Raw genomic sequence first — 9,732 nt, forward strand, 5'->3', positions numbered from 1 at the left:
ATTTGTTGTCTGCGACGTTACACGGGCTCCATGACCAAAAAGTCTAGCATGTCAGAATTTTTGGGGAATCTCCTACGACTCCGATCAAGACGCAGGCAAGAATTTGGGGTTCTCCGACCGCCTAGTCTGACATGGTCAATCCTAAAAGACCATCGTGGAAGAAAAAAAAAAAAAAAAAGTGTAGTCTGCATAGGGTATTACTCTTACACACACAAACACACACACAGCTCTGTCTGTCTCCAGAATGCTGAAGTGACTGAGGGGATACTGGCCTCCACACAGGCAGCCCTCTCCTATCGAACATCATTAAGCATGCACACAACCAACAGATGTCAACACACAGCCTACACAAAGACTGGGAAACCGTTAAGACTTGGGGCACAGCTTTGTTGTTATTTAGTGTGCATATGCATCTGTGTTATGTGATAACTTGAAAAACTATAAGAGATCTCCTGACACAACTTTAATTCAAAAACAGAACTGATATAAGGATGACATAAGTTTTTTTTTGGTTTTATTAATGAAATAAATTAACTTTTTAAAATGCTTGAACTGACCACCTTCTGCAAAAGCAGATCAATGACAAACTATACCATCATACTATACCATGCAATACCATCGTAGTGTGTGCAGAGACACCGAACACTTTTGAACATTTACTTTATGTCTGAAATGACACATTGACGTCAATCTGATTCCTCTTCATGGTTAATTCAATAGGAAGGGGGAATGTTCTCCTCAACAGCTACATCAGCGTTCACTGGAGCTTGGATTGAGGGTGCATCTTGTAACCCCATGATAACTGGATGGACAGACAAACAGACCGACAGACAGACAAGACAGACAGTTCCAACAAATATAGCCAGTAGCTCTGAAGGGGACACGCCGTTCTAGAACAGAGCTGGCTTAAGGTGCATGACATCAGCAAGGGAGCAAAGGTTTAACAGATTTAACATTCCAATTCACAGATCCAAGAGAATACAAACCTACCCTTCCCAACACCCTACTCCCCCCTCTCCCTCACACACACACACACACACACACACCTGACATGGGATCTTTTCTGCAGCTCCCAGGCATACATCAGTCATGTCTTAATGAATGCTTATTTTGGTCACACACAAAAACACACACTCTCAAGGAGGAAAACCTTTTTGTTCATTTGTTCTCTCTCATTGTCACCAGACATGTTGGTTCCTGTGCTGGAACCCTGGTCAGTTGAGGAATGTTAAAACTATGTTGTTTGTCTCTTGACTGGATCACACTCCCCCACCCCAATGAGCCTTTTTTATCCTTAATCTCCACCTTCCCAACCAACAATGCTAAAACCCATCATCTGTCAGACCCATACGTACACAAGATAGCAGCTAGGACGGCCATTCACTCAGTTGCTTCAATTCACCCATTTAGCCATCCTTGTGGAAATTAGCACTCACTCAGTCCCCACACATCTCACAAGCTGCATCTCGTAATCACTCAAGCCTCTTGAGCTCTCTGTTCTGTTCTTCTCTCCCTGCTTCCATGTCCTCACACTTTTGTCTCTCTCTTTTCATCCTTCCACTTCACTCCATCCATCTCTTCCTCTCTCCCTCTCTCTCTCAAAGCTAGGCTAATGCTGTTAGCAGGGTGTACTGGTCAAGCTGTGGTAGTGATAATCACATTACATGCTGTGTGTTTGTGTATGTGTGCCCACCTGGCTTAAGGCCAGCTAAGTACCATAAGCTGTGTGTGTGTGTGTGTGTGATTGAGCATAAAGTAAACAAGTAGCTCATTCTCTGCAACAGCTACATGGGAGCCACTAAAGATCAGGAGAACACATTCAACAGAGTAGAACAGAGTAGAACCCGACTACAGAACAAAGTTGACTATCAAAGCAGAACCAAGAACTACAGCCCCAACAACAGAACATCCAATCAGAGTAGAACCCAACACTGCTATCCCAACAGCAGAAAACAGGAACTGAGCCCAGCCAATTAATAGTCACACTGCAGAGAAGCAGTGTCAAATTGAAACCATTTCAAAACATGTTTTAATCAGATGTCCATTTTCTCCCCAACCACGAGACACTGAATCACCTAAAAACCTGATAGACTTGTGTGACAAAACACCAAAGAAACAACAATGCCTTGTGTGGCTGCATATGAAAATGAAAGATCTAATCAAGATCAGGTGTGTGTGTGTGTGTGTGTGTGTGTGTGTGTGTGTCTATATATATATATATATAGACACACACACACACACACAGACAAACCTCTTATTGAGCTCTAGTAATTGTGGCTGATGCCAACTACCCTCTTTAATCCATCCAACACAGCAACCACCACACCCAACATAAACACAAACTCTTATATTCATGATGGCTATATGATGACCACTTCCTTTGTTATAGTGCCTCTGCTCTCTGGGGATCTAAACCACAATCTCTTGGCGTGGCTCCTGCTCATGCTACACAAGTAAGCTCCCATCAATGTATATCGCAAGCACATGAAGAGACATGACTGGGGCTTTGAAGACGTAGCAAAACAGCTCTAAATCAACAGAAGGAGCGGTGTGATTCTGGGGTGAGCGGAGAGGGCCATTCTGCACATTCTTCAGCTGTCTGATGCACCCCGTCTAAGCCTGAGTCATGGGGAGGAGCACCGTAATGCCTCTCAGCAGTGTGCAGAGGTGCTCACAGACATGATTCACAATGTCCCTTTCACTCACTATCTCACACAAATATATACACACAGAGGCCCTCCTAATACACACACACAAATACACAAACACACTCACAAAAACCCAAAACCAGCTGCTACACACATGGACAGACACATATACAAACACACATTATACATCCACAGCCTTGCTGATATATACATGGACACACACACACACCATTGTAGTGTGTGTGTGTGTGTGTGTGTGTGTGTGTGTGTGTGTGTGTGTGTGTGTGTGTGTTTGTTTTCAGGCAGGCTTGCAGAGGGCCCCCTGAGAGGGAGGGGTTAAACTGTAGGGGCCTAACAGAGCGCCAAGAGAGGAAAGGGGGAGGGGAGGACCAAACTGATTTCCCAGGACGTCGACAGAGACCCTCCAATTTGATAAGTATCTGTTATTAGATCGACAATGGCAGGAGCTGCCTAAAACCAGAGCAACAACAAACACAAGGACCAAATGCAAATATTGATGCAAATATTAATGGCCGTGTTAGCGATCAGGCTCTGTGTAACACAAACATGTTACACGTGAGGTTACAATGACCACTCGTAGTCGGCACAAGAACTGAAAGTGAGGAAAAGAACAGATACTATGGACAGATAGAACATTGTGAGGGATCCTTCATCTCATATCAGAGCTTATAAAGCTCAAGAGAACATCATAAAAACTATAAAAGTTGAAGACAAGTCTCAAAAACAAACAAATTGAGTAAAACTTTGACCGGCGGGTCACAATCAGCCAACGCCCCTTCCCCATCAGCTCTGGGTCTGACCCCCCCCCCCCCCCCCCCCGAGCTGAGAGCAGGTGTCACTGCTGGAGAGTGACCGGCCGCTGCTTTTCAATAGCTACAGTACGTATGAGATGAGGTGACCCCTGCGGCATAATACTGTGCTAAAGTTAACCACACGCTGTCAGGAGAACTAGGTCACAGACTGGCGCACCAGCCGAGGGTTGAGGAAGCAGACGAGTTGGAAAGGCAGACAGTGGACAGGGGGAGCGGTTCACTTTCACAGCGTATGACACAATGTGCTGGTTTATCAACAGGCCAGGCTTGCTGCTAAGGAGAGGTGGGGAGGGGGTGGGGGTGGGGCAAGAGAAGATGGCCAGGGGGTGTAAGACAGGAGAATGATGACAGCTGATCTGGACGATAAACGGAAGCTTCTCCCTTTGTATTTCCATGTCTCTCTCTCTCTCTCTCTCTCTCTCTCTCTCTCTCACACACACACACACACACACTAAATGTACATGCACATACACACAAAGAACATACAGAGATGGATAGAGTGACAGAGGGAAAGAAAAGAGACACACAGATACAGACACAGCTGTCATTCACACGCAAACACACACACACACACAAACGCAAACGCGCACACACACACACACACACACACACACACACACACACACAGTTCCTGGAGTCTCTTGAACAGATTCATTTCCTGCTACCGTCCCTGGGCGGGCAAGCTGGCCATCGAGCGGAGGCCGGATCAATGCGCTCTGGATGTGCAAACAAGGGGAACTCCCAACCCCCCTCTGGACAGCCAATCACAACGCCAGTCAATACTCATCATCCTATAGCAACAGCATCCTATAACACTCATCATGCCTATAGCAACGGCATGCATGGACAAGGGATTAAAACCCATTCCTGCCTCTGATATCTGGCCGCAGCATCAGCGCCAAGCTTTTTGTTTTGACCAAAGCCCATTTTTGTTTTGAGCAAAAACTGACAAAAATCACTGCTATAACAAAAACAACCCAAACCCATAGTAATCCCATATGATTTTAATATCAACAATTTTCCTGTGAATCAAAACATGCATGAGTAAATGTACTCTTGTCTTTCATACTCATCCATCCCCTTATATCCTCCACTAGGCACCCACAAAACAAGGTTGTCATGGAAACCAATGGTGAGCTACAACGACCTGTGAACCAGCTCACCTATACAGCACGAGGCTATGAGTGTGACCTCACAGTGACCCCTACATGTACCACACACAATGAGCATGAGAGAGAGAGAGAGAGAGAGAGAGAGAGAGAGAGAGAGAGAGAGAGAGAGAGGAGAGGAGAGAGAGAGAGAGAGAGAGAGAGAGAGAGAGAGAGAGAGCGTAAAGAAAGAGGCAGAGAGAAAGCAAAAAAAGAGAGGCTGAATAGGCGAGAGACAGAAAAAAAGAGGAAGTGGGGGACAGAAAGAGAGACCCAGATTTCCAACCTTCCCCCGCACCTTTGCAATCATCCCATTCAAATTGCTGGTTGCCAAGACATAAGAGCCAAGAGCAGTGAGGTATTGTATGAGACAGACAGACACACACACACACACACACACACACACACAGACTCGGAGTGGTAATTTAATCAACAGTGAGGGGTTTTCTTGGAGGCCAAGCGTGCCGCAAGTGCCCGCTCCGCCCTCTCCGGCGCACGGTGGGAGAGCTGGACGTTAGCCAACAGCCGAGCCGACAGCCAGCACTCTGCTACGCACTGACCCATTATCCCGCTTCACAGAGGAGCCCGCTGGGCCTGCACACTCATACACATACTCACTCTCACAGACAGACACAACCACACATACATGCTCTCTTGCTTGCGCTTGCTCTCTCTCTCGCTCTCTCTCTCTCTCTCTCTCTCACACACACACACACACACACACACACACACACACACACACACATACACCTACCTAGGCCAGACTAGGTGCGCTATGTTTCACCTCTCCCTGCACTGTGTCCCAGTCAGGTCCTCTTATGACCAGACCAAACACCAGTCCATATCAGGAGGGGAACAAGCTCACTGGCTCACTCACAACTCCAGTCCTACTGATAGTGTCGGAGACAGAGCAGTCTCAGAAACTAGGAAACTCCAAGATAATAACAGCTTAGCCAGCCACGATCAGTGCCAAAAATACCCCATATTCCTACAAGGACAAAATCTCTGGGGTGAGAAAAGAGAACTGCTGAACAAAAAGTCCTTAAGTCCAAAAACAAAGAACAAAACTACACATATAGAGTCCACTCATATACAGTGTATAAACAGACAGGGAAAAAGCCCTTTTCATGACGCGTGGGGTATGCAAGTGAGAACTAAAGCCACAAGTCGTCAACATTTACAGTAAGTGGTGTGACTGCCACAATGGCCCCAGCAGCAGCTGTGTTTGGGACTTTGGCTGCCACTGGGGGTGGATGGTGCTCTCTCAGCAGGAAAGGGCCTGCCACTGCGATGTTTAATCCCAATCAAATAATTGGGCTTGATCCCTCAGCGGGGGGGGAGTCATGCAAGAGTTTTAAGTGGCACAGAACCACAAGGGAGGTGGCGGGAAGTGTGCGTGTGTGTGTGTGTGCGTGTGTGTGTGTGTGTTGTGTGTGTGTGTGTGTGTTGGTGGGGGGGGGGGGGGGGGGGGGTTGAGCACTGATCTGATAATTTCTCTTTATCCGATAACTGCTGTAAGGGATCTTATAGTTGAGCTGACTGTAGGCTACTGTACGTGTGTGTGTGTGTGTGTGTGTAGACGGACAAAGTCCTGCTAGCTCATGGATAAAAGAACATTTTCTCTCTCTGTGTATGCGTGTATGTGTATGCATGTATATGAACGAAAGTTCAGCCCCCTCCCCAATCTCTCTCCCTTCTTACTCCACCCTAACCACTAAGTCCCTGATGAGAGCGTCCATCAGTAAGGGGCTTGAGCCAGGCTGGAGGTGTCTGTGGGAGATGCAGGGTTGTCCTGGAGGTGGGGTGGGGTGGGGTGAGGGGGAGGGATGGGGTGGGTTTTCTGACCTCCTATCCAGTCACGTCAGGGCCATGATGTCGTGTGAGGGGGCAGGGGATTTAGTGTGTGGGGGTTGTAGACAGACAGGTGTGGTCATAAGTGTGGGGGGGGGGGGGGAAGTAATACCATGGTGATTGGAGGAGAAAAAAATCAAACAAGTTTCTACCTGCCCCTAGCCAGTCCACACTCAGCTCATCAGCTCCAACGACATACGGAGATAGAGGAAGAGAAAGAGGAATAGAAAGAGATATAGATACTAACTAGGAGAGGGGCAGAAATGTGCAATACCAGCAGAAAGAGAAGATACGTATAGATACTTACACAACAGTAACATAGAGGAGTGACCACTCAGTGACATGTCTAAAAATGCATACATGCGGACAATAACTGCACATAACTGAACATACGGTATATATCTGTCTATACGGTTCATACTGAATATCCATATTATTCTGTTTTTCTTACAATATATTACTGTTAATACACTGCATATATCTATATTATTTTTACTACTCTTATAATGTACTGCTATTACACTGCATACATCTGTACATCATGTCGTTCATAAATTGTTCATACTGCATAATACATTCTGCTCTTATAAGGTTACTGCTATTACACTTCACATATTCATAGTTATTTTATATTACAGTAACCATTCCACCTTATGAACTGTATACTATTGTCTACATTGAACTATATCTTACTGTTTATGGACCACCTGCCTATACTGTGTAGATCACATTGCACTATTCTGCTTTTTTGCATTTCTGGTTTGAGGCAAACTGCATTTTGTTGTTTCTGTACTTGTACTCTGCACAATGCCAATAAAGTTTAATCTAATCTAATCTAATCTAATACATCAATTCACACACCTGCAACAACAAGAGCAGTCATCACTCACGTACAGACACACGCACGCAAACACACACACACACACACACGTATATGAATGCATACCTACAGAACAATTTACAATGCTTTTAATGCTTACATATGTGTTTTTGTGTGTGTGTGTGTGTGTGTGTGTGTGTGTGTGTGTGTGTGTGTGTGTGTGTGTGTGTGTTGGTGTGTGTGTGTGTATATATATATATATATATATATATTTTTTTTTTTTTCTTTTTTTTTTTTCTTTCTATTGTTCCCATGGACGTTTTAATAATACAGCATATGATTTGTTGTGCCAATAAAAAGCACATCTGAATTTGAATTGAGGAACACAGAAAGAACGAGCCCCAGGCCAGACCACAGCACTCATCATTTATTGGTCCAATAACAGTCATGGAGGACACACAGACACACAGGTCAGGGTGGTAGAAATAAACAAACAAACACAAAAACACAAGCCATGCAAACAAACTGACAGACAAAAGTCTGGCAAAGAAACTCAGCAAAGCCTCATTTCCATTGGGGGGTAAATTTAGGAAGTGGGAAAATGACAGGCTACACCCTCTCACTTGGCCCTCTCAGCCGCCATGTCTCCATTTGAAAAGGGGACCCTTAACAGATTTACCAGACTTCGGGGTTCGCGACTAAAAAGAGGTTGGTAGGTACTCTTTTGGCCCTGAAAAAGACTTGAAAAAAAGCCCTTAAGGGTGGGTTCTACGAAGGAAGACATGCCCAAAGACGGGTAAATTTACCGGATAAATTTGTTGGGTGAAAATGGCCCTCAAGACACCTAGACAGACAGACGCGCACACACGCGCACACACACACACACACACACACAAGGATGGAGTGTAGACACCCAAACAAGCTCAACAGGACATCTGCTGTGTTGACATGCGATGGCAGGAAAAAACAGGTGAGCAACATGCCCGTTGGAGGTTCTGCTCTGGAGTTTCTGCTTCAGGGGAAGTGAGGGGGGAAGAGGCACACACCGTTTGGGTGGAGGCGAACAGTGGAACAGTTCACACACGTTTGGGCGGAGGCGAACAGTGGAACAGTTCACACACCATTTGGGTAGAGAAGAACAGCAGTTCGAAGCTGCTCTCGCAAGACACACAGCATGACTGACCGACTCTCCTGTGCAGTGACTAGCCTGACTATCTAAAACGTGTATGCTTGCCAGGGGTTACGCTCTTTGATCTAAACATCTTTTCTTAGACTTTTTATCATCAACATGTAACACAACCATCTCTACAAATGTACAGATTCTCTGCACTGGCGGAGAATACATAGCGACCCATAAATAAACAACCCACAGGATACGCTGTCCTATGTTTAGAGTGTTAATCTGGGGCAGTGTGTGTGATTAAACACTGTGTGTGTGTTGCTGTTCTGTGGACAGAGGGGTGGCTGAAACCATGCTGAGACCGTGGGCCACTGCAAACTGGCCCGCATGACAATCGGCCACTCTGATTGGTCGAACAGGCAGCTGCCGTTTGTTCGGTAGGAGCCCCCTCTATTCTACTACTATACCACATTCCACAGGGGTGATCAGCCTTCACCAGTCACACACACACACACACACACCCCTTCCCATGGCTTGCACAACTGCAGTTTGAGTGCAACAGGAACTGCAATTCTCTCTCACACACACACACACACACATACATATATATATATATATATATATATATATATGACACACATGCACTCACAGTTGCAGAAATACCCATATGCAGCAAACACACACACATACATTCCAACCAAAAAACAAAAAGATGGGTGTCACTTAGATCAGTTTCTGTCACACTGCAAAAAGGATTTACAATGTGTATCTTTGTTAAATAAAACCTTTATACGATCCCTCTGCCCCACACACACACACACACACCCACACCCACACCCACCCCCTATGTATGGCAACCATTATCTCTCGATTGAGAACAGAACGTTATCATCCAGTGCTGAGGTCGAAGTCCCCTTTAGATTTAACCTACATAGGTAACATGTGTGCCAATCTCAACCTATAAAAGACCTTGCTGATAACGACTTTGCATACGTGGCTCCGGATCATACCCCCCCTACCCCCCCACGCCACACCACCCCTCCCCCTTTCTGATATCCTATCCCCTGTCCAAATTAGAGGCAGCAGCTCCAAGTGCAACCCTGACCCACCTCAGGAGGAGATAGCGAGAACAGGAGGCAGCTGAATCTCCTTGCAAACTCCCCACACACCCCACTCACTCTCTCTCCCACCCCTGTCACATCACTTGAGGGGCTTCATAGCTTCTGGCCTAATAAGAATGAATACATAAGTCCATAAATCAATGAACAAACCTGAAAGGCTGTTCTCAGCCACTACAATGCATTCCGACGCA

At 45.9% G+C, this 9,732-nt stretch overlaps 2 protein-coding genes across 5 annotated transcripts in view; both read right to left on the minus strand.

Annotated features, from left to right (window-relative positions):
- Positions 1-9,732, minus strand: part of LOC121682517 (AT-rich interactive domain-containing protein 3B-like) — a 60,979-nt gene that overhangs the window by 35,743 nt on the left and 15,504 nt on the right. The gene's annotated exons all lie outside the window — the stretch shown is intronic.
- Positions 5,357-9,732, minus strand: part of fam219b (family with sequence similarity 219 member B) — a 33,215-nt gene continuing 28,839 nt past the window's right edge. Inside the window, exon 7 of the transcript XR_006022593.1 lies at positions 5,357-5,379. The gene's annotated coding sequence lies outside the window, so the exon portion shown is untranslated. The remainder of the gene's footprint in view (positions 5,380-9,732) is intronic.

Source organism: Alosa sapidissima, chromosome 14 (assembly GCF_018492685.1).
Source record: "Alosa sapidissima isolate fAloSap1 chromosome 14, fAloSap1.pri, whole genome shotgun sequence".
Classification (NCBI taxonomy): domain Eukaryota; kingdom Metazoa; phylum Chordata; class Actinopteri; order Clupeiformes; family Clupeidae; genus Alosa; species Alosa sapidissima.